The 23,939-nt window shown below is 42.4% G+C and overlaps 1 pseudogene and 1 gene segment (V, D, J or C); one reads left to right on the plus strand and one right to left on the minus strand.

Moving 5' to 3' along the window:
* The window catches only part of LOC126958595 (immunoglobulin heavy variable 4-59-like), a 319,776-nt gene that overhangs the window by 154,402 nt on the left and 141,435 nt on the right, over positions 1-23,939 (plus strand).
* LOC126958401 (uncharacterized) lies at positions 7,208-11,031 on the minus strand (annotated as a pseudogene). The gene is made up of 3 exons (XR_007727178.1): positions 10,796-11,031; positions 10,288-10,696; positions 7,208-7,544 (listed from the first exon to the last, which is right to left on the minus strand). The product of XR_007727178.1 is annotated as an uncharacterized LOC126958401 (transcript).

Below are 23,939 nucleotides of genomic sequence, written 5' to 3' on the forward strand. Positions count from 1 at the left end.
TTCTCACCTATGAGTGAGAACATGCGGTGTTTGGTTTTCTGTTCTTGAGACAGTTTGCTAAGAATGATGGTTTCCAGCTGCATCCATGTCCCTACAAAGGACACAAACTCATCCTTTTTTATGGCTGCATAGTATTCCATGGTGTATATGTGCCACATTTTCTTAATCCAGTCTGTCACTGAGGGCATTTGGGTTGATTCCAAGTCTTTGCTATTGTGAATAGTGCTGCAATAAACATACGTGTGCATATGTCTTTATAGCAGCATGATTTATAATCCTTTGGGTATATACCCAGTAATGGGATGGCTGGGTCATATGGTACATCTACTTCTAGATCCTTGAGGAATCGCCATACTGTTTTCCATAATGGTTGAACTAGTTTACAGTCCCACCAACAGTGTAAAAGTGTTCCTGTTTCTCCACATCCTCTCCAGCACCTGTTGTTTCCTGACTTTTTAATGATCGCCATTCTAACTGGTGTGAGATGGTATCTCATTGTGGTTTTGATTTGCATTTCTCTGATGGCCAGTGATGATGAGCATTTTTTCATGTGTCTGTTGGCTGTATGAATGTCTTCTTTTGAGAAATGTCTGTTCATATCCTTTGCCCACTTTTGGATGGGGTTGTTTGTTTTTTTCTTGTAAATTTGTTTGAGTTCTTTGTAGGTTCTGGATATTAGCCCTTTGTCAGATGAGTAGATTGCAAAAATTTTCTCCCATTCTGTAGGTTGCCTGTTTACTCTGATGGTAGTTTCTTTTGCTGTGCAGAAGGTCTTTAGTTTAATGAGATCCCATTTGTCAATTTTGGCTTTTGCTGCCGTTGCTTTTGGTGTTTTAGACGTGAAGTCTTTGTCCATGCCTATGTCCTGAATGGTACTACCTAGGTTTTCCTCTAGGATTTTTATGGTATTAGGTCTAACATTTAAGTCTCTAATCCATCTTGAATTAATTTTCGTATAAGGAGTAAGGAAAGGATCCAGTTTCAGCTTTCTACTTATGGCTAGCCAATTTTCCCAGCACCATTTATTAAATAGGGAATCCTTTCCCCATTTCTTATTTCTCTCAGGTTTGTCAAAGATCAGATGGCTGTAGATGTGTAGTATTATTTCTGAGGACTCTGTTCTGTTCCATTGGTCTATATCTCTGTTTTGGTACCAGTACCATGCTGTTTTGGTTACTGTAGCCTTGTAGTATAGTTTGAAGTCAGGTAGCGTGATGCCTCCAGCTTTGTACTTTTGACTTAGGATTGTCTTCGAGATGTGGGCTCTTTTTTGGTTCCATATGAACTTTAAAGCAGCTTTTTCCAATTCTGTGAAGAAACTCATTGGTAGCTTGATGGGGATGGCATTGAATCTATAAATGACCTTGGGCAGTATGGCCATTTTCACGATATTGATTCTTCCTATCCATGAGCATGGTATGTTCTTCCATTTGTTTGTGTCCTCTTTTATTTCACTGAGCAGTGGTTTGTAGTTCTCCTTGAAGAGGTCCTTTACATCCTTTGTAAGTTGGATTCCTAGGTATTTTATTCTCTTTGAAGCAATTGTGAATGGAAGTTCATTCATGATTTGGCTCTCTGTTTGTCTGTTACTGGTGTATAAGAATGCTTGTGATTTTTGCACATTTTATATCCTGAGATTTTGCTGAAGTTGCTTATCAGCTTAAGGAGATTTTGGGCTGAGACGATGGGGTTTTCTAAATATACAATCATGTCATCTGCAAAGAGGGACAATTTGACTTCTTCTTTTCCTAACTGAATACCCTTGATTTCTTTCTCTTGCCTGATTGCCCTAGCCAGAACTTCCAACACTATGTTGAATAGGAGTGGTGAGAGAGGGCATCCCTGTCTTGTGCCAGTTTTCAAAGGGAATTTTTCCAGTTTTTGCCCATTCAGTATGATATTGGCTGTGGGTTTGTCATAGATAGCTCTTATTATTTTGAGGTACGTTCCGTCAATACCGAATTTATTGAGCGCTTTTAGCATGAAGGGCTGTTGAATTTTGTCAAAAGCCTTTTCTGCATCTATTGAGATAATCTTGTGGTTCTTGTCTTTGGTTCTGTTTATATGCTGGATTATGTTTATTGATTTGCGAATGTTGAACCAGCCTTGCATCCCAGGGATGAAGCCCACTTGATCATGGTGGATAAGCTTTTTGATGTGTTGCTGAATCCGGTTTGCCAGTATTTTATTGAGGATTTTTGCATCGATGTTCATCAGGGATATTGGTCTAAAATTCTCTTTTTTTGTTGTGTCTCTGCCAGGCTTTGGTATCAGGATGATGTTGGCCTCATAAAATGAGTTAGGGAGGATTCCCTCTTTTTCTATTGATTGGAATAGTTTCAGAAGGAATGGTACCAACTCCTCCTTGTACCTCTGGTAGAATTCAGCTGTGAATCCATCTGGTCCTGGACTTTTTTTGGTTGGGAGGCTATTAATTATTGCCTCAATTTCAGAGCCTGCTATTGGTCTATTCAGGGATTCAACTTCTTCCTGGTTTAGTCTTGGAAGAGTGTAAGTGTCCAGGAAATTATCCATTTATTCTAGATTTTCCAGTTTATTTGCGTAGAGGTGTTGATAGTATTCTCTGATGGTAGTTTGTATTTCTGTGGGGTCGGTGGTGATATCCCCTTTATCATTTTTAATTGCGTCGATTTGATTCTTCTCTCTTTTCTTCTTTATTAGTCTGGCTAGTGGTCTGTCAATTTTGTTGATCTTTTCAAAAAACCAACTCCTGGATTCATTGATTTTTTGGAGAGTTTTTTGTGTCTCTATCTCCTTCAGTTCTGCTCTGATCTTAGTTATTTCTTGCCTTCTGCTAGCTTTCGAATGTGTTTGCTCTTGCTTCTCTAGTTCTTTTAATTGCGATGTTAGAGTGTCAATTTTAGATCTTCCCTGCTTTCTCTTGTGGGCATTTAGTGCTATAAATTTCCCTCTACACACTGCTTTAAATGTGTCCCAGAGATTCTGGTATGTTGTATCTTTGTTCTCATTGGTTTCAAAGAACATCTTTATTTCTGCCTTCATTTCGTTATGTACCCAGTAGTCATTCAGGAGCAGGTTGTTCAGTTTCCATGTAGTTGAGCGGTTTTGATTGAGTTTCTTAGTCCTGAGTTCTAGCTTGATTGCACTGTGGTCTGAGAGACAGTTTCTTATAATTTCTGTTCTTGTACATTTGCTGAGGAGTGCTTTACTTCCAATTACGTGGTCGATTTTGGAGTAAGTACGATGTGGTGCTGAGAAGAATGTATACTCTGTTGATTTGGGGTGGAGAGTTCTATAGATGTCTATTAGGTCTGCTTGCTGCAGAGATGAGTTCAATTCCTGGATATCCTTGTTAACTTTCTGTCTCATTGATCTGTCTAATGTTGACAGTGGAGTGTTGAAGTCTCCCATTATTATTGTATGGGAGTCTAAGTCTCTTTGTAAGTCTCTAAGGACTTGCTTTATGAATCTGGGTGCTCCTGTATTGGGCGCATATATATTTAGGATAGTTAGCTCTTCCTGTTGAATTGATCCCTTTACCATTATGTAATGACCTTCTTTGTCTCTTTTGATCTTTGATGGTTTAAAGTCTGTTTTATCAGAGACTAGTATTGCAACCCCTGCTTTTTTTTGTTCTCCATTTGCTTGGTAAATCTTCCTCCATCCCTTTATTTTGAGCCTATGTATGTCTCTGCGTGTGAGATGGGTCTCCTGAATACAGCAGACTGATGGGCCTTGACTCTTTATCCAGTTTGCCAGTCTGGGTCTTTTAATTGGAGCATTTAGTCCATTTACATTTAAGGTTAAGATTGTTATGTGTGAACTTGATCCTGCCATTATGATATTAACTGGTTATTTTGCTCGTTAGTTGATGCAGTTTCTTCCTAGCCTCAATGGTCTTTACATTTTGGCATGTTTTTGCAATGGCTGGTACCGGTTGTTTCTTTCCATGTTTAGTGCTTCCTTCAGGGTCTCTTGTAAGGCAGGCCTAGTGGTGACAAAATCTCTAAGCATTTGCTTATCTGTAAAGGATTTTATTTCTCCTTCACTTATAAAACTTAGTTTGGCTGGATATAAAATTCTGGGTTTAAAATTCTTTTCTTTAAGAATGTTGAATATTGGCCCCCACTCTCTTCTGGCTTGGAGAGTTTCTGCCGAGAGATCTGCTGTTAGTCTGATGGGCTTCCCTTTGTGGGTAACCCGACCTTTCTCTCTGGCTGCCCTTAAGATTTTTTCCTTCATTTCAACTTTGGTGAATCTGGCAATTATGTGTCTTGGAGTTGCTCTTCTCGAGGAGTATCTTTGTGGCGTTCTCTGTATTTCCTGGATTTGAATGTTGGCCTGCCCTACTAGGTTGGGGAAGTTCTCCTGGATGATATCCTGAAGAGTGTTTTCCAACTTGGTTCCATTTTCCCCCTCACTTTCAGGCACCCCAATCAGACGTAGATTTGGTCTTTTTACGTAATCCCATACTTCTTGCAGGCTTTGTTCATTTCTTTTTCTTCTTTTTTCTTTTGGTTTCTCTTCTCGCTTCTTTTCATTCATTTGATCCTCAATCGCAGATACTCTTTCTTCCAGTTGATCGAGTCGGTTACTGAAGCTTGTGCATTTGTCACGTATTTCTCGTGTCATGGTTTTCATCTCTTTCATTTCGTTTATGACCTTCTCTGCATTAATTACTCTAGCCATCAATTCTTCCACTTTTTTTTCAAGATTTTTAGTTTCTTAGCGCTGGGTATGTAATTCCTCCTTTAGCTCTGAGAAATTTGATGGACTGAAGCCTTCTTCTCTCATCTCGTCAAAGTCATTCTCCGTCCAGCTTTGATCCGTTGCTGGCGATGAGCTGCGCTCCTTTGCCGGGGGAGATGCACTCTTATTTTTTGAATTTGCAGCTTTTCTGCCCTGCTTTTTCCCCATCTTTGTGGTTTTATCTGCCTCTGGTCTTTGATGATGGTGATGTACTGATGGGGTTTTGGTGTAGGTGTCCTTCCTGTTTGATAGTTTTCCTTCTAACAGTCAGGGCCCTCAGCTGTAGGTCTGTTGGAGATTGCTTGAGGTCCACTCCAGACCCTGTTTGCCTGGGTATCAGCAGCAGAGGCTGCAGAAGATAGAATATTTCTGAACAGCGAGTGTACCTGTCTGATTCTTGCTTTGGAAGCTTCCTCTCAGGGGTGTACTCCACCCTGTGAGGTGTGGGGTGTCAGACTGCCCCTAGTGGGGGATGTCTCCCAGTTAGGCTACTCAGGGGTCAGGGACCCACTTGAGCAGGGAGTCTGTCCCTTCTCAGATCTCAACCTCCATGTTGGGAGATCCACTGCTCTCTTCAAAGCTGTCAGACAGAGTCGTTTGCGTCTGCAGAGGTTTCGGCTGCGTTTGTTATTGCCCTGTCCCCAGAGGTGGAGTCTACAGAGGCAGGCAGGTTTCCTTGAGCTGCTGTGAGCTCCACCCAGTTCGAGCTTCCCAGCAGCTTTGTTTACCTACTTAAGCCTCAGCAATGGCGGGCGCCCCTCCCCCAGCCTCGCTGCTGCCTTGCCGGTAGATCACAGACTGCTGCGCTAGCAATGAGGGAGGCTCCGTGGCTGTGGGACCCTCCCGGCCAGGTGTGGGATATGATCTCCTGGTGTGCCTGTTTGCTTAGAGCGCGGTATTGGGGTGGGAGTTACCCGATTTTCCAGGTGTTGTATGTCTCAGTTCCCCTGGCTTGGAAAAGGGATTCCCTTCCCCCTTGCGCTTCCCAGGTGAGGCAATGCCTCGCCCTGCTTCAGCTCTCGCTGGTCGGGCTGCAGCAGCTGACCAGCACCGATCGTCCGGCACTCCCCAGTGAGATGAACCCAGTAACTCAGTTGAAAATGCAGAAATCACCGGTCTTCTGTGTGGCTCGCGCTGGGAGTTGGAGACTGGAGCTGTTCCTATTCGGCCATCTTGCTCCGCCCTCCACAGTACTATTTTTATACGCACGTAACAATCAAGCAGAGAACCATAGATGTGTGGAACAGGATAAACATTCCAGAAATAAAGTCACAAGCCTGCAGCCAACTGACTGTGACCAACTAGACAAAAAGCATATCCTGGGAAAAGGTCACCTTGTTCAATAAATTGTGCAGGAAAAACTGAAAGGCTATTTGCAGAAGAATAAAACTGGACCCATAACTCTCACTATGTGCAAAAGTTAAGCCAAAACCTATAAAAGACTTAACTGGGAGACCTGAGAGTCTGAAGGTTGTAGATGAAATCCTAGGAAATGTTTTTCTGGACATTGTCCTAGGCAAAGAATTCATGACTCCAACCTTAAAAGTAAACAGAACTTAAACCAAAATAGGCAATTTAGGCTTCATACAAATAAGAAGCAAAGCATGTGCTCAGCAAAATAAAAAGTCAACAAAGTTAACAGAAAACCAACAGAATGACAAAAAATACTTGTAAACACTACGTCTGACAAAGAGCTAATATTTGTAATGTGCAAGAAACAAAAACAACACAAGAAAACACAAATAACCTCATTTAAAAGTGAGCAAATAACAGACATTTATTTTTCAAAACAGGACATAAAAATCATCCACCAGCATACGAAAAAACAATCAATGGCATTAATCATCACAGAAATGCAATTTAAAGTCACAATGAGAAACCATATTAAACCAGTCAGACTAGCTATTATTAAAAAGTTAAAAATAAAAACTAAATTGAACAAAAAACAGATGTTGGTGAGGATACAGAGAAACAGTAGTGCATATACACTGTTGGAGAAAATGTAAATTAGTACAAGCTATATGGAAAACAGTATGGAAACTTCTCAGAGAACTAATAATCGAACTAATATTTGATTCTGCAACTCCACTACTTGGTATTGGCTCAAAGAAAATAAATTTTATATTAGACAGATGCCTGCATTTATTTTTATTGTTGTGTTATTCATAGTAGCACATATATGGTACCAAACTTAGTGTCTATTTATTATGATTAGATAAGGAAAACATGTTGTATATGTATATGTGCATATATATATACACTTACCCTCACAAATACACTATATAGAAACTCGTGATTAAACTCGTACCGCATGTTCCAAGGCTGCAGACATCCACAGACACTGCTATCAGGTAGAATATTTTATGGACTTGGACACCTCATCCCAGGAGGTAAGAGAGAGCCATAAATGAAGAAAAGTTTTCTTTTAATTTTTTTAGTTATTTCCTTTTTTAGGAACGCTCAGGATTTGACCAATTCAGGCCTGCTGAGTTAACCCACCGCTGTACACAAATCCCGATGCGATGGACTGTGGATGGCTAGGCTCAGCAGAGAGGGTAGAGATGGCCGAGTTAGGACCGCAAGGAGGAGCTGAGGGACTGTAGGAGGAAAGTTGAGAGGCTCTGGAGGGACCCATGAGTGTGCCTGAGCTGTGAGTTGAACCAAAGCTGTTGTGTTTCCCAGAAGCCCAAGAAAATGGTGCTACAGTGAAGGGTGTGGGGAAGGGGCGGTAAATGGGCCGTGGATGGTAGCGGGAGGGAAAGAGAGCTAAAAGTGTTAGGAACCAGGAAGGAGAGCCAGGGATCTGGGCATTCCTTAAAGAAGCAGGTTCAGAAAAAAAGCTGTCAAATGCCTCCAGCCTGGGCTTCCATCCGTATGTCAGAGATAAATTCTAGGCATGTTTTCCATCTGACAAATACCACAGAGTGAGGAAGGAGATGGAGGCGTTGCTAGGAGAGAACACCCCGGAGAAGACAGCAGCCCGTCCTTGTCCTCACACCGCCCTGCCTGTCCTTTATCATCACAGATCAGAGGTTCTCATCCTTGTCCTGTGGTGAAAAAAAACATCCTGTTCTTAGAATCCTAAGACCTCCAGACACATGTGAGTGGTTCAGTCTACCATAAATCTGGCATTTCCAAACAAGTCCTCTATCTGCCTTTCATCAGTGTGATCATGAAGCTTCAGGGTAAGTGAAACACGTCGGTCACTAAACAGTAAAAACAAAAACAAATGGCCTATTTACCCATGTTGGGATGACTCCCAGGTTTCAGAAGCAAAGAATTGGACAGAAAAGCAAAAGTGTTTGTTCTCAGGACTTCTGGACACCACACATGGAAAATGAAACTCACACATACACACATTATAGTAAAATGGATCATCGCACTTATCTTATTTTTTTGAGGTTCCCTGAGCAATTAGGAAGCACTAAAGGTAGATTTATCAAAGAAAAAATATCAAGTAAAGACACTTGTTCCAGCACAGTAAGGAAGACTTTATCCAGGGTCTACATGGTAGGTGTAGGGACCAGGGCAATGGTGTTTTGCTGTAGGGAGAGAGATTCAGCTGAACTCCAAATGCAGAATGGGAACGTGAGGATTTACAACCAAGCAGCAGGGTAGGGTCCGGAAGATGGAAAATTACTAAGTGGAAACATGAGGCGCGTGGCCAAATCTCCTTAAACCAACCTGCCAGCATTCTTGTTGATGTTGGTCCAGGGTGATTCGACGTCACCGAGGTACGGTGAAGGGCAAGAAACTTGATCAGACACCCAGAAAAATCAGACATGGAGGATGGGAAATCTGGCTAAACCAACACACCGGAATTCCAGGTAAAACGGAATTTCAGGTGGAGACCCATCAATGGTGGTACTTTCTGCTGAACAAACTCACAACTGAGTGAAATGAGAACAATTCGGCACAACAATGTAAATTCAACCATTTCCTGAATTTCTGGAGATTGTGAGTGGCAGAATGAGCTGAGGTGTGATAGCTCAGGGGGTGTCCTAATTCTGAACCCACAATTAGTTCTAAGCAGTGTTCACTGACAGAAGAACAGCTCGAGGTTCCCACACGCACAAACGCCTGACTCCATGAATCTGCAACCGGGGGTCTCTGCAGGCTCCGAGGTGCACAGGACAGACCCCACCTCGGAGTCAGCCTCAGGTAATTATCTGCTCTTCCTGTGGGGAGCAGAGGAACAGTGCAGAAGGAGAGTCAGCTGTACTCTACTCAGGATCTCTGCACATGGAGGAAAACAATGAAAGGGGGGATCACACATCCTCAACACGTCACAATTCCACATGAGAAAGGCAATTCTTTTCCAGGACATTCTGTGGAATCAAGGAAGAAAGCAATTGGGACAAATTAGAAATCACCATTGTTTACAGACTGCATGTTTGTTTCTATGTCATCCACAGAAATGAAGTAAAAGCCTGTGTTCTGTATAGAACCCACACCGTGTGGGCCCTGAGTCAGCACCTCCCTCCCTCCACCTTCAGGGAGCACAAGGCACCTGACCCAGGTGCCCAGGGCTGCACTCTGTCTTCCATGCCATGGCTGGTGCTGGAGCCACATCCTGGGCTCCACTCTCAGGAGAAGAACAAGCTCTGCGCTGATCTGAGCAGAGCCACTGCTGGGAGTCACTGGGTCCCCGATGGGAAACTTTGACACGACTCTGACTCAGTGCCCTTGCTGGACCTTCTAGAACAGCACAGAAGTTTAAGAAAGTTCCTCCCAGTCCTCCTCCCTCTCTCCTTCACTCAGGGACTAACTTCCCTCCCATGCCTTCAGATTCCCCAGCCTCCTTCCACTCCCTCTGCATTTCCTCTCAAATGCGTGGACGGGTTCCTTAAGACACTGTACACAAACGTAACCCAGTCATAGAATGTGCTTCTCTGAAGACCAACACTAACACACATATTTTGGCAAAGCTGTTTATAATACCAGCCAGATTCTATTGACAAATATATGAACTGACCACAGCAATCACCAGACACGTAAGTGTCTCCTTGGTTAGAACACAGTCTCAATTATTAAATGAGACTCGAATCTAGGTGTTGCTCTGATGATTTCATATAGGTGTTATTCAAACCTGCCATCCAGTTTCCTGAGCTAGGAAGATAGTACTAGTTATCCTGGGTGATCCTGATTTAATTCTAGCAGAACAAAAGACAACAAAATTCCCTGATGGATGGCAGGTGCGCCTCTTTCCAAGAATTTCAGCCTGTCCTTCCTGAAGGCCGGCCCTAGACACACCTAGACAGAAGACACAATTGCTGTCAGCCCTAGGCCTGCCTAGATAGAAGACACAATTGCTGTCAGCCCTCGACACACCTAGACAGAAGACACAATTGCTGTCACCAAGAAATCCTACACACTGGAGTGTCCACGATCAGCTCCCCAAAGTCACAGGTGAGGAAGGTGACACAGGCAGTCTCAGTAGATCCAGATCACAGATCTAGACAGGGTTCCTGGGGAAACTGTTAGATGGAGAAATTGCTAAGACTCTGAAAGGAAACCAGCCCTTAAGTTTCCTGAGCAACTTGCCCCAGAACAAACCCTGTGCTCACTGGGTCTTGAGTGCCCTCTGCAGCCCAGGCCCCTCCTGTCTTCCTGCAGGGACGTTTTTGTCTGGGCTCTCACTGACTTCCCCTCACCGTGTCTCTCGCACAGTAATACAAGGCTGTGTCCTCAGCTCTCAGCCTGTCCATTTGCAGATACAGGGAGTTCTTGGCGTTGTCTCTGGAGATGGTGAATCGGCCCTTCACGGAGTCTGCATAGCCTGTGCTACCACCATCCCAACTAATAGCAGAGACCCACTCCAGACCCTTCCCTGGAGCTTGGCGGACCCAGCCCATGGCATAATCATCAAAGGTGAATCCAGAGGCTGCACACGAGAGTCTCAGGGACCCCCCAGGCTGTACCACGCCTCCCCCAGACTCCACCAGCTGCACTTCACACTGGACACCTGCAAACAGAGATACACCCTGGTCAGAAACTGCCACACAGATCCACTGTTTCTCTCATGTTCATTCACACTCAACATCTCTATTTCTCCATGAATCACCTTTTAAAATAGCAACAAGGAAAACCCAGCTCAGTCCAAACTCCATGGTGAGTCTTCTGTGTTCAGTGCTGATCACCGAATGGAAACACCTGGGAATCTCAGGGCTGGGGCTCCTCTCCCAGGGCTGCAGGGTCAGGGCTAGGTTAGTTTTCATATAAGCAGAGGGAGGACCCTATTTGCATGTCTTCTACTATATAATGAGTTCTGTAAGGGATGCATCAGAGTGGGCTGTGTCCAAGAGTGGATGTGGGTGATTATACTTCATAAGTAATTAATTCTCATTAGCCTTCATACTTTTACATGCACATGAAATATGTTCTTTGGGAGTCAATGCTTCCTTCATTTACAGATGTGAATGTAAACCCCCAAGTATGGAGGGGCCATGTGACATGTCTAAGAGCTCACATCTGGTGAGAGCCAGTCTCAGTGTCTGGCCTACGTTTCTCACAATTGGATCCAACTGTTCCCTAAATTAACTCTAGGAAAGAGCTAGAAATTCCAAGTGAGGTTTACAAAACAATCTTCTTATAATGATACTGTGATATTATTTGGCTGTATCTTGGTGTCTTTCTAAGCAATATAGAAAACCTGAGGGTTAATTCATGTGAACATTCAGGAGTTCATGACTTTTCTTGTATTATTTTTATTTCTGTCCTCATCTTCTACCACATTAGACTTTTATTTTTAATAGTTTTAATGAGGTAATACTGACATAATCTTCACATAATATGTTCACCATTTGACAGACATTGACCTAATCACCATTCACAGAGAAAACAAATCAATTCGCCTCTCAATTTTCTCTTTGTCTCCCACAATTCCTCCTTCCTATACCTTCGCTTCTCTTACCATGGAGAAGTCAGTTAGGGATCTTTGTTATGTAGCTTCCAATGAGTATTCACTTTGTACAGTTTATAAAACGGAATCATATGTATGTGCTTTGGCGCATTATACTCATCGTATGTACTTTTGAAATGAACCACACTGTTGATCGCATCCAACATTAACTGACTGCAGTAGTGGGTACTATTCCAATAAAAGACTTTTCCACAATTTGTTTACTGATAAAGGTGCTGATTAGTATTTGGATTGTTTTCAGTTTCTGTGTATTTGAAATAAAGCTGCTCCTCAGCTTAGAGGAGTACACAGCAGAGAAACATGTTCTAGATCTTACAGCAACATGAACAGCAGCTAAACTGGTCAAGTTGCAAATGAATCAATATTTTTTTATACTTCAGGCAATTAACTTTATGGCACCCCGTGTCTGTGTCAGTGTGTGAGAGAGAAAGAAAGAGGGAGGAAAGGACACTGAAAATAAAGTGATTCTATGTAAGTATTAATTTGTGAGGTCCTCCAATGCAGGAACTGATTCCTAATGAACAGAGTCCACATAGGTTGAAGAGGGTAACTTGATGCACTCACATATGGCTATAGATTCATAATATAAATGTTATTCTCTAAACACATAAACACTCATACACATTAGAATAGATGTAGTGTCTAGTGGTGGAATGAGAAGGTGACACTAAAACCTGATTTCAGGCCTTTCCCCGCCTGCTACACCTGCTCTGAGGCTGACCCTTGAGCCTGCCTGACCACTGAGCCCCACAGTGGTCCTGAGACCTCATGCAGTGCCATGTGCCCCCTGGGTTTCCCTGTTGGTTCCTGGGTGCTGGCTTCTGTCCTCAGCACCCTCTGCTGTCTTGTAAACCCCCACAGGAAGGTTTGTGTGTGGGCTCACACTGATGTCTCCTCACTGTGTCTTTTGTTTAAAAATACTTGTTTGTGGCTGGGCACAGTGGCTCACACCTGAAATCCCAGCACTTTTGGAGGCCAAGGCAGGTGGATCACAAGGTCAGGAGTTCAAGACCAGCCTGGCCAGCATAGTGAAAACCCATCTCTACCAAAAATACAAAAATTAGCCAAGTGTGGTGATGGGTGCCTGCGGTCCCAGCTTCTTGGAGGCTGAGGCTGGATAACCGTTTGAACCCATGATGTGGAGGTTGTATTGAACCAAGATTGTCCCACTGTACTCCAGCCTGGGTGACACAGCAAGACTCCCTCTGAAAAACAAACAAACAAACATGGTTATGTGCTTGTTGCTCCCGTAGCTCAGCCATAGGAAGAACTGTTTTTGGATGTAGATCTGGAGGTGGTGACTGGACTCTCGAGGAGTGGGTTGGAATTTGTGCTCCCTTCATAACCTGTGCACCTGACCCACTCCAGTCCCTTCCCTGGGGGCTGATGGATCCAGCTCCAGGAGGAAGTCCTGGTTCTGTTGGGGAATCCAGCGTTTAAACCGAGATGTTATTGTTGTTGATTCACTAAACAAAATGTGGCACTCATTTTTACTGTGTTAAGATACACATAACATAAAATTTACCATTTTAGCCCTCGGTATGTGTATAGCCAGTGATACTTTACATATTTGCAATGCTGTGCAAGTATCACCACTATTTGGTTTTGGAACATTTTGTTCACCAAAAAGGAAACCTCACTTCCATTAAGCAGTCACTCTCTGTTTCCCCTCCACTCACCTCCTGAGATCCGTCTCTTGGGATTTTCTTGCTCTCCATACTTCATATCCATGAGACAATTTGGGAACCGGACTTCTGTGTCTACCTCAGTTCACTCAGTCAATGTTTTCAGAGTTCATCCAAGTTGCAGCCTATGTCAGTGCTTCACTCCTCTTTAAAGCTGGGTTACAGCCACCCACACACACTGCAGTGTCTTCATTTCTGTGGGTTACAGACACACAGACACACCGCAACGTCTTCATCCCTGTGGCAATCAATGGGCACTTGAGCTGTATTCTCCATTTAACTACTGTGAATGGTGACACCAGGTACATTTTTGTATGTGGTTTTCTGTGAAGACCATTTTCCAAAGTTGCTATCCCATTTCAATACCAACCAGCAACCATGACCATTCCAAATTCAATGTGTCTTTGCCTACAAGTGATTATGTTTTTCTATTCATTTTTGAATACTAGTTATCTTAGTGTGTGTAACATGGTAACCTGTAGGGAACTTAAATCATCAGTATAAACTAGATAACCCTATTAAAAATAGGGAAAGGACATGCACAGAAGCTTCTCAAACACTGACATACAAGTGAATAAGTAACATATAAAAATGCACAGCATCATCAATTGTGAGATAAGTGCAAATCAAAACCAAAGGAGATACTGTCTGACACCTGTCAGAATTACTATCACTAAAAGATCAGAAATTAGCAGATGCAGGCAAAGCTATAGAGAAAAGGGAACACTTACATACTTTTGGTGAAAATGTAACTTGCTTCAAGCACTGTGGCAATCAGTCTGGAGATTTCATGAATAAATTAAAGCAGAGCTACCATTCCCCTCAGCAATCTCATTACTGGGTATATGCCCAAGAAAAACAAATTATTGTAACAAAAAGACACATCCTCTCATGTGTGTTTCACTGCAGAGTTCACAGTACCACAGACATGGGATCAACCTATACGCCCATCGGTTATAGACTGGATAAAAAACATGGTACTTACACACAGTGCAATACTATGCTGCTGTAAAAAAAGAATGAAATCCTGTTTTTGCAGCAAATTGGGTGGAGCTAGAGACCAAAATTCTAAGCAAACTGACATAGCAACAGATGATAAGAGTCAATGGGAGGGGAGATGGACATTTTGGGTGTGGCTCTGTGTAAAATTGAGAAAAGAAATCCCCCGGGTACATGAACTCTTGAAATAGACAAGTCTGAAGACACTCATGTCCTGACTTTCATATCATTAGGTTGTGCTTTTCTCATGTATATAGTCAGTTATCATTGCTTTCCTTCACTCTTGGCTAAAAGAGCCACACATTATAATCTAGAGACATTAAAATAAAAAATAACATATCTGAACATTAGAACAAGTGCTAACTGTTAGGTCAAAGTTAGTGTGGATTCAGTGTGATAGCCAGGAGACTTGGCTGAATACGAGCAGTGAGTTCACAGCAATGTTATCTAAACTAGGAAAGTTTGTTTACATCTTTTAGATTAGATTCCCATGGAAATCCTTGATCTAATATCATCTCTGATGAATCATACATCAGTAACAAAACTGGAGGTTATGCACTCAAATAGTAGTGCGTTCAGAGTGTGTTCTTCCACCTAATGTAAATTCAGCCCACGTGACAGAAGTTATTGTGGTCAACAGAGCTCGTCAATAAGCCAAAGAAAGGATTAAGTACATGTTTTAGAGGAGTGCCTGACTTTGGGATACTCTTCACACAAAGAAGCTTCTCACATCTTCTGGAACATGTAAAAATTCTCAACAAAAGAATAAATTTCAGATGCACGACTACATTTTAGGAACCTGACAAATGTAACCTAGAAAGTAAAATCCTAAAGGAAACTGAAATGGCAAAACAACTAAAAGAATACGTATTGTAGTGGATCATCACACCAAACAGTCTTGTTTATAATACTATCTAAACTCAGAAGTCATCAGCATTACTCATATAACTCAGCATCTGTCCCATCCACAATCTTCTGAAGACGTGGAAGAAAATTGTCATCCTTGAACTAACATTGTCAAAACCTTAAGAAAATCTTGAACTTCTTGGCCAAACGTTCTCTCCCCCTAGCATCAGAGCATTATAGTCAAGTCCCTCAGGGAGACATCAGTTATTAGCCTATGGTTTGGTAGCTGGAAGGCACATACACTTAGAAATTTACCCCCAGTGCTCACCTCTTCCTATTTAATTCCTTCCTATTACATGTGTAATAGGACAAAGTATTGAAAGTGATGACTGTATTTTACACACTCCATTCATCAACAGATTAAAGCTACCATTCCTCTTACATCTTTTCAATAGCCTCTAATGACATTAAAACAGGGAATTATATCTATGGGAAGAAACATCAGGGTGGAACACTGCTCTTGAACTACTTTGGAAGGAATCTGTAGGTGATTTCAACCACAACCCAACAGTGAATTTGCACAATGTCAATACTTGGGTTCATATTGATGAACTGTAAACAAAAAATAAAATCCTAAGTGCCCCAACTGACTAAATAGTCCATCTGTTTGTCTAAGGTAGTCCAGAAGAGCCTAAAACTGAGTTCCCAGCCATGACAAGATCAGACACGTCTCTTCTACCCACTCCCATTTTCCGTTTAGACACAACAATGACCAACACTAATGTTAAAATAGAGATCATAAGACTGACAGAACAGACTCCCTGTGGCAACGTCAAATTATAAACAAGACCTAAAGCCATGTCAGGCAAGGGTTTTGCCACTCACTCCTACACTTGAAAGATAAACCCTGTTCTGACTGCCAACAGGTGATTCTTTTTCTCTAGTGGCCCAGTAGGCACAGGCACTGAGACAAGCACTGTGAAGACAATTGCAGCCCATCCCCTGTTCCACAATCCATAACCCCAGCTTTGATTGAATACTAGACTCATATCAGGAACTTTCTCCTGATCGGAAACCACTGACCGTGGCCTGGCTCTGGCTGTTTACAGAGGCTGCACACTGAGTGCCTTTGTGTCTCTGCTTCTGCTTTTGGCACATAGGTCCTAACTGTAATGAATTTAAATGCTAAGTCTTCACTAGTAAGTAAATAGGGGTCATAAGTTACATGTATGTGTGTCCAGTATGCATGTGTCAGGACCACCTCCATGAACATCCATAGCCTCTCCTATAACCTGTCAATTGTGTCTGTTTAGCCAAACCCTTCAGCATAAAGCTTCTGCCCAACCCCTTCTTCGTGGGAGTGCCTTTCTCTCGTCTTTACCAAAAGCTATGGGATGGCTGTAACCCTTGATAAAAAATAAACTCTCACTTTCCTAAATTGTAGATTGTGTTTTGTTTTGTATTTAACATAACTGGAGATTAAATTCAGAAGTTCATCTAATTATAAGGCTACTTTAGTGAAGAACGACAAACGGAGCATTTTCACATATACTGTAAGGGCCTGTGATATTTTGAAGGAGGAAGCTGACCTGAGACCTTCAGAATAAACTGACGACTGTGGATAATGAAAAGGCCCCACACAGGGCATTGATTCAGCACCTCTGCCTGTCTCATTCCTTCTTCTCTTTCTTTTTATTATGTCCTTATAGTAATAAAATTTTTATTTTCCTTAGACCTGTTTGCTTTTCACACATAGTGGACTCTTATTTCTCTTTTTCACTCATTTTCTTAAGCTGCTAGGGAAAATAAAGTGTCAGGTCCTATTTTTGGTACCTCAATGCTAATGAATTAAGGTTTATTCTTCCTCCTCCTTGTCCTCTGTATGTGGTAAATCTAGTTAAGAAGTCACGGAAGCTCCCTTATCTGACGCCAGTGTGAGGTTGAAATCAAGCAAGCTCCTTCTCCTGAGTAGAAACACACCCCCTGACCCCACCACCAAATCATTAGAAAGCCCTGAGCCAGCCTCCTTTCCTGCTCTAATGAGGAAATTCTAGTTTGTAATTTCTTGAGACACCTGTGCTGTTCTCAGCAGACACCCCAAAAATAGAGTTAATAAAACTTTTAATATTCACCTGGGGTGTGAGTGTGGAACCATCAGACTCGACATCCACACTAAACATTGGTGGGGTCTCTCTTCCTTTGCCAGGGATCACCTACAATTGGAACTGTGGGCTTGGAGTCCTGACAGTGACCACCACGCGGCCTTTCTTCTCTTGCACTGGATGCTAACTCCCTCTGCCCCAGTGCCCAGCGTGCACGTTATCCTGCCTGCTGCTCGCTGGCCCTTGGAGTTCTGTTGAGCTGGGCTGCAATACTGAGTGAAACACAGCATGTTTATAGATTTAACTGATTAACATCAGAAGCACTGATAGCTTATTGATGTTGAGAAACAGGAGTAAATGACTGTAGGTGACTCTGCCTTCGGTGCATTGAGAAAGTTTTTCTCTTGTTATGACAAATGCTTCTTCTTCAGAGACTTCATAGGAAGAGCAGGATAAAGAATTCAGAGCAGTGCCCCAGAGGAATCTGTTTTATGGAGAGGAAGCCACAGTGCTGACAGGAAACCAGACCTTAACCCCCCTCTGCACCTGCCCTGAGGCTGGCTCTTGTGCTCAGTGGGTTCTGAGTGCCCCCACGTGGTTCTCCACTCACATCAGGGAGGCTCCTTTCTGGGATTATACAGATTTTCTTTCTAATTGTTTTCACAAAAATGGAGACAGAGTAAATAATGAATCCATGTATCTCAGAGAACATAGAACAGCATGATAACACCCCTCGACACACACACACACATTTAGGTACATCTCATTAAAACTGCTGAAAATCAAAGACAAATAGAAATGCATGCAGGCAAGTGGAGGTGAGTAGAGCGGGCATTCCTTCCAAAAGAACGGAAAAGACGATGACAGCATTCTTCTGGTTAAAACCTTACAAGCAAGAGGAAAAGTGATGGTGTCTGTAAAGTGTTGGAAGAAAAGCCAACTCATTATTTTATAGCCCATGGATGTTCTCTAAAAAGTGAAAAAAGTTTTATTTCTCTTTGACAGCATGAGGGGCTCAATGAATCCATGCCCTCATGAGACCAGTGAAAATTATTTTGGAAAATTACAGGGTTTGGAAAGGCTCTGACAGCATACAGCAAGTGAAGAAACATTTATTCAGGAAAATCTAGAAAACTCAATAAGGTCAGTCATTATATTTTATCTAAGATGCTCCTACTTCCTTCCACATCCCAGCTCAGCATGATGTATTGTAACCTCCACTGCAGAAGATGCAGCCAAGAAGACAGGACACCTTTTACCAGCTCCCACCAGAGGAAACTCTTCCCCAGGGGCCAGGACATTGGCCCTCTGACCCTGCCCACAGCACGTGATGCTGAGGCTCAGTTCTGGACAAGAGCTACTGAGAGCCAGAGACTCCTTCCATGGAGCCCCACTCATGGATGGAGGCTCTGCCTGGGTCCAGTGCCACTGGAAACATTGGGTCCCTGATTTCTAGCTCTGTCCTTTGGCAGAGGTTCTGCTCCACCATAACCAAAGTGTTGGGAAGGTGGGAAGCTTCTGCCCAACCCTCCACTTAGAGTTCATTTCCTATGCTGAGGAAGAAAAAACCTCAACTTTGTCTCCACCTGCAGAATCGTGGTTATGCGCTCTGTCCCGGGGAGAGGGAGTGCTGGAATTCAGTCATAAAATATCATCCTTAATTTGGTCCTAATCATCCTAACTTCAATAACAGACTGTGGAAAAGTTCAAAGTCTGCCAGTGCTCTCAAAAACAGTGGAGGGTGTAGTGGAAGGCCCTTGGAACAAGATGGGTGGAGGTATGGGAGATGCAGACTAAAGTGCAGGGCTGCTGGCTTGCAGGAGAGAACCCAGGAGGGAGAGAGCAGGGGGACGTTCTCTTGTGGTTGGAACAAATGCCCGACACTGTTCAAAGGAGCCCGTGTTTGTTCCAGTCTGTGTGAAGCACTTGAAACCTCAGTGCATGATTGAAAATAGTGGGATTTTTCCATCGGCAAGTGGTGGAGCTCAACATCCGGGCCTGGTCAAGAAAGGGACAGAGAAAGCCCAGCCCAAACCAATGACACCTAAGGATGACCGTGGTGCTGAAAGCTGTGTCCCTTTGATCTTTGAGACTGACTTTTCTCACTTAGCATCATGTCTGCAGTTCACCAGTAATGGTTTATGTATCGGTCACTTGTTATCTTTTTTATTGCTGATGGTGTTCAATTTACAGATGCTTCCTACTTTCTCTATGCCGTTTCCCAAAAGAGGTTGGTCCATCTTTGTTAAATTTAGAATGACACTGACTTGCCCAGTGATGGCCTTTTTCACAACAGGGGCACACACTGGGGCTTTTCTGTTGTTTGGTGGTAGTAGTTCTTGCCTTTTGACTTCCTTTTCTACCTTCCTTTTTTTGTGTCCAAATTGCCCACAATTAAAGCAAGAGCCTGAGAAATGGGACATAGTTTTTCCAACACTTAATCCAGCCATAGCCTGAGCTAAAAGAGTAGCCTTATGTAAGTTACCTCCAATGCCATTGCAAGCCTTAATATATTCACCTAAGTGAGTCTTCCCTCTCAGGGGTCTAATAGCAGTTTGACACTCCGCATTAGCATTATCATATGCAAGAAGCTGTATTACAACATCTTGAACTGTTTTATAAGTTATGGCTTTATTTACAGCCTTTTGGAGCCAAGCAATAAAAATCAATATATGGTTCTTTAGGTCCATGTTGGACAGAACTGAAAGGATATTATTCCCCTGTAACATTTATCCTTTCCCATGCCTGTAAGCACACAGAGTGCAGCTGAACAATAACACTCTCCATTACTGCTTGACCCCTAATTGACCCCTACAGGGCTGATTCCCATTAACTAGTCAAAGGAAACAGGCACAGGTGGCTGTGCTTGTGTATTTTCCCTTGCCCGAGTTTGAGCTTCATCAGACCACCAGGTTTTAAACCGCAAGTACTGAGATGGAGTGACAACAGATTTTATCAAAGTATCCCAATCATATGGTATTAATCTATTATCAAGAGTCACATTTTTTAACAAACTTTGCACAAAAGGAGAGTAGGCCCATATTGACTAATGGCCTGTGTGAATACCTTTAACAGTTTAAATGGAAAGGTGGTTCAATTAGAGAAACTGGAATTGCCATGCTTCAAGGTGTGTCAGCTCTAGCCTTTTGAATGGAATTTTGTACAGCACCACCAAATGCTCCAGGTTTTAATGTTGTAACTACAGGAGCAGTAAGTTTTGTAGCTAATACATTTTCTTGCCCATTAAGGGGAGAGAGAGGAGGTGGCCATTCACTTAATTCAGCAGTTGGAGCTGATGGGCTACTAAAACATACTTTTTTAGTTTTCCTTTATTTTCCTCTGGTTTCTATTCTTCACATTCAGAATCTAGTTTTTTTAAACTTGTCCTCCTCTTTCTCATCTGAATCTGCCTGATCATCTGTTTGAAATGGCTCATAAGCTGCCTTTATTAGTGCCCACATTGACCAACTGAGACTGGAATTTTGCTCCATCTTTATATGCTTTTTAAAAAATATCTGCCAATTCTCTCCCATTCATCCAATTCCATAGTCCCTTGTTCTGGGAATCATGGGCAAAAACTGCCTTCCTCTACTAATCAGTGATAGCATATTCTGAGTACTAACTTTCACTTCCCTTCTTCGTAATAAATGCCTTAAGAAATTTAAATAAGCAGAATGTTTGCTTTCACTTTGTTCCATTGTTACCCTGGTTCTGCTGAGCTCTCAGCTTTCCCTCCAAGATGGTTTTAATCATGATCAGGTGTCCTTTGATGATGCAGACTCCCCTTTTACATGCTCTGCCGTTCCTTCACCGGGGTCTTTGTCACCCCACATTGGGTGCCAGAAATGTTGGGGTGATCAAGCACAACACCAGGGCATTGGGACGACGAAGTCCAGCAGAGTCAAAGAAAAGAGAAAAAGACAGTTTGAGAGAGAAAGTGTGACCAGGGACCATCGCGAGTGTGGAGCCTGTGAAGGCCCTGAGCTCTGGAAGCCCAGACTATTTACTGGTGATCAAACAAAGAAACAGGTGGTGAGAATGTAGGGTTCCAAAGGGCAAGCACACGATCTACAGCTGTGATGGTTTAACATTTATATGGAACATGTTCTGCTACTTGAGATAATGGGAATACAATTCATCTAGGAGCCTGGGAGGGTTAGAAGCAAGAAGCCAGCAAGTCTAGACACATTCCAAAGGCCACGAGGGGTTTTGTGCCCTGAGCCCTGGATATTATGTGAGATATGCAAGCCCTGACTCAGCTTCTTTCCCAACACTTGGCTTTTTCCCAACACATTGATTTCTGTACGTTTGAGTGTGAAATACAACACAGTCATAACCAGAATAAGAACATGTTCTTTGCAGCAACGTAGTTGGATCTGGAGGTCATTATCCTAAGCAAATTAACAGAGTAACAGAAAACTATATACTACCTGTTCTCACTTACATGTGGGAGCTAATCATATTGACATAAAGAAGAAAACAACACACATTGGGACCTACACAAGTGTGGAGGATAGGAGAAGGGTGAGAACTGAAAAACTACCCATTAAGCACTATACTTATTACCTTAGTGGCAAAACAATCTTTTTATCAAACCCACATAACTCACAATTTACCTATATAACAAACCCTGCACATGTACCCCTGAACCAAAAGTAAAAGTCTAAAAACCTTTTAGCTAGTTTTTAAAATGATTATTAAGAGGACACCTAAATACACCACAGGCATTTCAAATGATTTCTTGCTACTTCAGTTATTTAATAGATTCCAAAAAGTGTTGACATTCAGATTATGCAGATTTCTTTTGACATAAAAATGAGGTTGATGAATTTCATAATCTACATTTTGGAGCCTAAATCACAAGTACAATCAAGTGTCACCTCAGATGTGTTATTGGAGGCAGAATTCTGATCTCATTACATATAAGTGGTACCTGGTGTGACATACATGAACAGGCAAGGAAACAGAAAAAGGACATGGCACAACGTTTATGAAAAAGTCTCAGCAATTTTAATTTTCTTCTGAGGAAGCTGAAATTGTGCAAGTAAAACAGTGTGACTGGACATGTCTCAGGTGAAGTTGTGTTCTGGAAAGTATCTACAGTCCTGGGCTGGATCCAGTAGGTGCACTCAGGCCCCAAATCCTAAAGCAGCGACTTGTATTCCTTAAACAGATGATATTCCAATGAGAAAACTGTTCTCAGGTGAGCTGCAGAGCAGGGAGGAGGGGACGGAATTGTCCTTGGCTTCCCAGAATTGCTGAAACTTGAAGACCAAGGCCACCTCCTCATAGGTGGAGCAGAGATCCACCTATGAGTACATCACATCGGCTCTGTCTTCAGGAATCTTGGACTGTGAGGGAGATGAACGAATATGATTTATTCCTTTCTGCTAAAGCAGTGTGCTTCAGAGAGAATGAATTGAAAATTTAATACCTATGCTTTTTGCCATAGTAAGGGAGAGAATATGAATAATTCAAGGCAATGCACTTCAGAGCTCGCAGAAGGAGCAAGTGCACAACTGAGAGAAGGAAGCGCCCTACACCAGGAATCAGGTGCGCTAACATCATCCCCCGAGAACTGCCCTCCAGACGCCATGTGTCAGTGGAACCTGGGCTCATGCCTGGGATCTTCTGGGTAGTGTGGAGAGCAGAGCACAGCTCCATTCCTCCTCACTGTGTGACCTAGGATGTGACCTCTTCCTCTGAGCTTCATTCTAATTAGGTGTTAAAATCAAATAACAGCAGTAACTTTACCTGTAAACTTTCCGGTAAGAGCCAGTGATGATCAGAATTGTTATCACTGTTGTTGCCCAATCCCTTAAATATCATAAAAATACCTGTGTGACCCCTCGCCTCAGACTTCAGATGACCACCTCGCAGAGAGCACACCTGCTTTGTTTCTGTCACAAACGTGGTACTAGAACTGGAAACTATGTGTACCTTGTTATAGAATTTATCTCTTAGTTATGTTACATTGGATGAAGTTAGAATTAGTAGGTGACAGTTAGAATTTTAGGTGGTGGGATATCTAAGCAATCTGTCAATGGTGTGTCTTCATTTCTCCTTGCTTATTATACATAATGGAAGAGGAGAGAGAAAAATTAAAGAGAAAAGTATTGACCAATAGTCAAGTGTTTTATAAACAACGGAGATTTTCAAATCTTCTGGAAACCGCATTAAATTAAATAAATTAAAGAACTTTAAGACACTTTTCCACATTCTAGATGCATGTCTAATACAGATTTAGATTTAAATGCACAGAGAGAACACAGAAAATGGAAATTCAGCAACAGATCAGTTTGCCAAATACGCAGATTTAAACTAGTTTGTAATTTTACCTAAATACTCAAAGAATAAACCCCAGATTCAAATAACAAATGATAAAATTTCAATGTTAGGTGACTGGTTGAGAGAAGTTTGAACTAACATTATCTTGATGAATCATACATCAAGAACAAAACTTTGTCCAGTGGTCCAAATTTTCAAGGGGCTGCTTGAGTAAGTAGTTTCTACCTCCCCTACCTGTGATTTCTGGCAGAATCTATCATCCTCTAAAACCCAGGGACCATTAAGAACAGAGACAGAAGTTTGAATACTACGAAGTTTTGAGAGACCCAAATTACTGCCTGGACTGATTGATAGGATGATCTCTAT

Source organism: Macaca thibetana, chromosome 7, assembly GCF_024542745.1.
Source record: "Macaca thibetana thibetana isolate TM-01 chromosome 7, ASM2454274v1, whole genome shotgun sequence".
In the NCBI taxonomy this organism is placed as follows: domain Eukaryota; kingdom Metazoa; phylum Chordata; class Mammalia; order Primates; family Cercopithecidae; genus Macaca; species Macaca thibetana.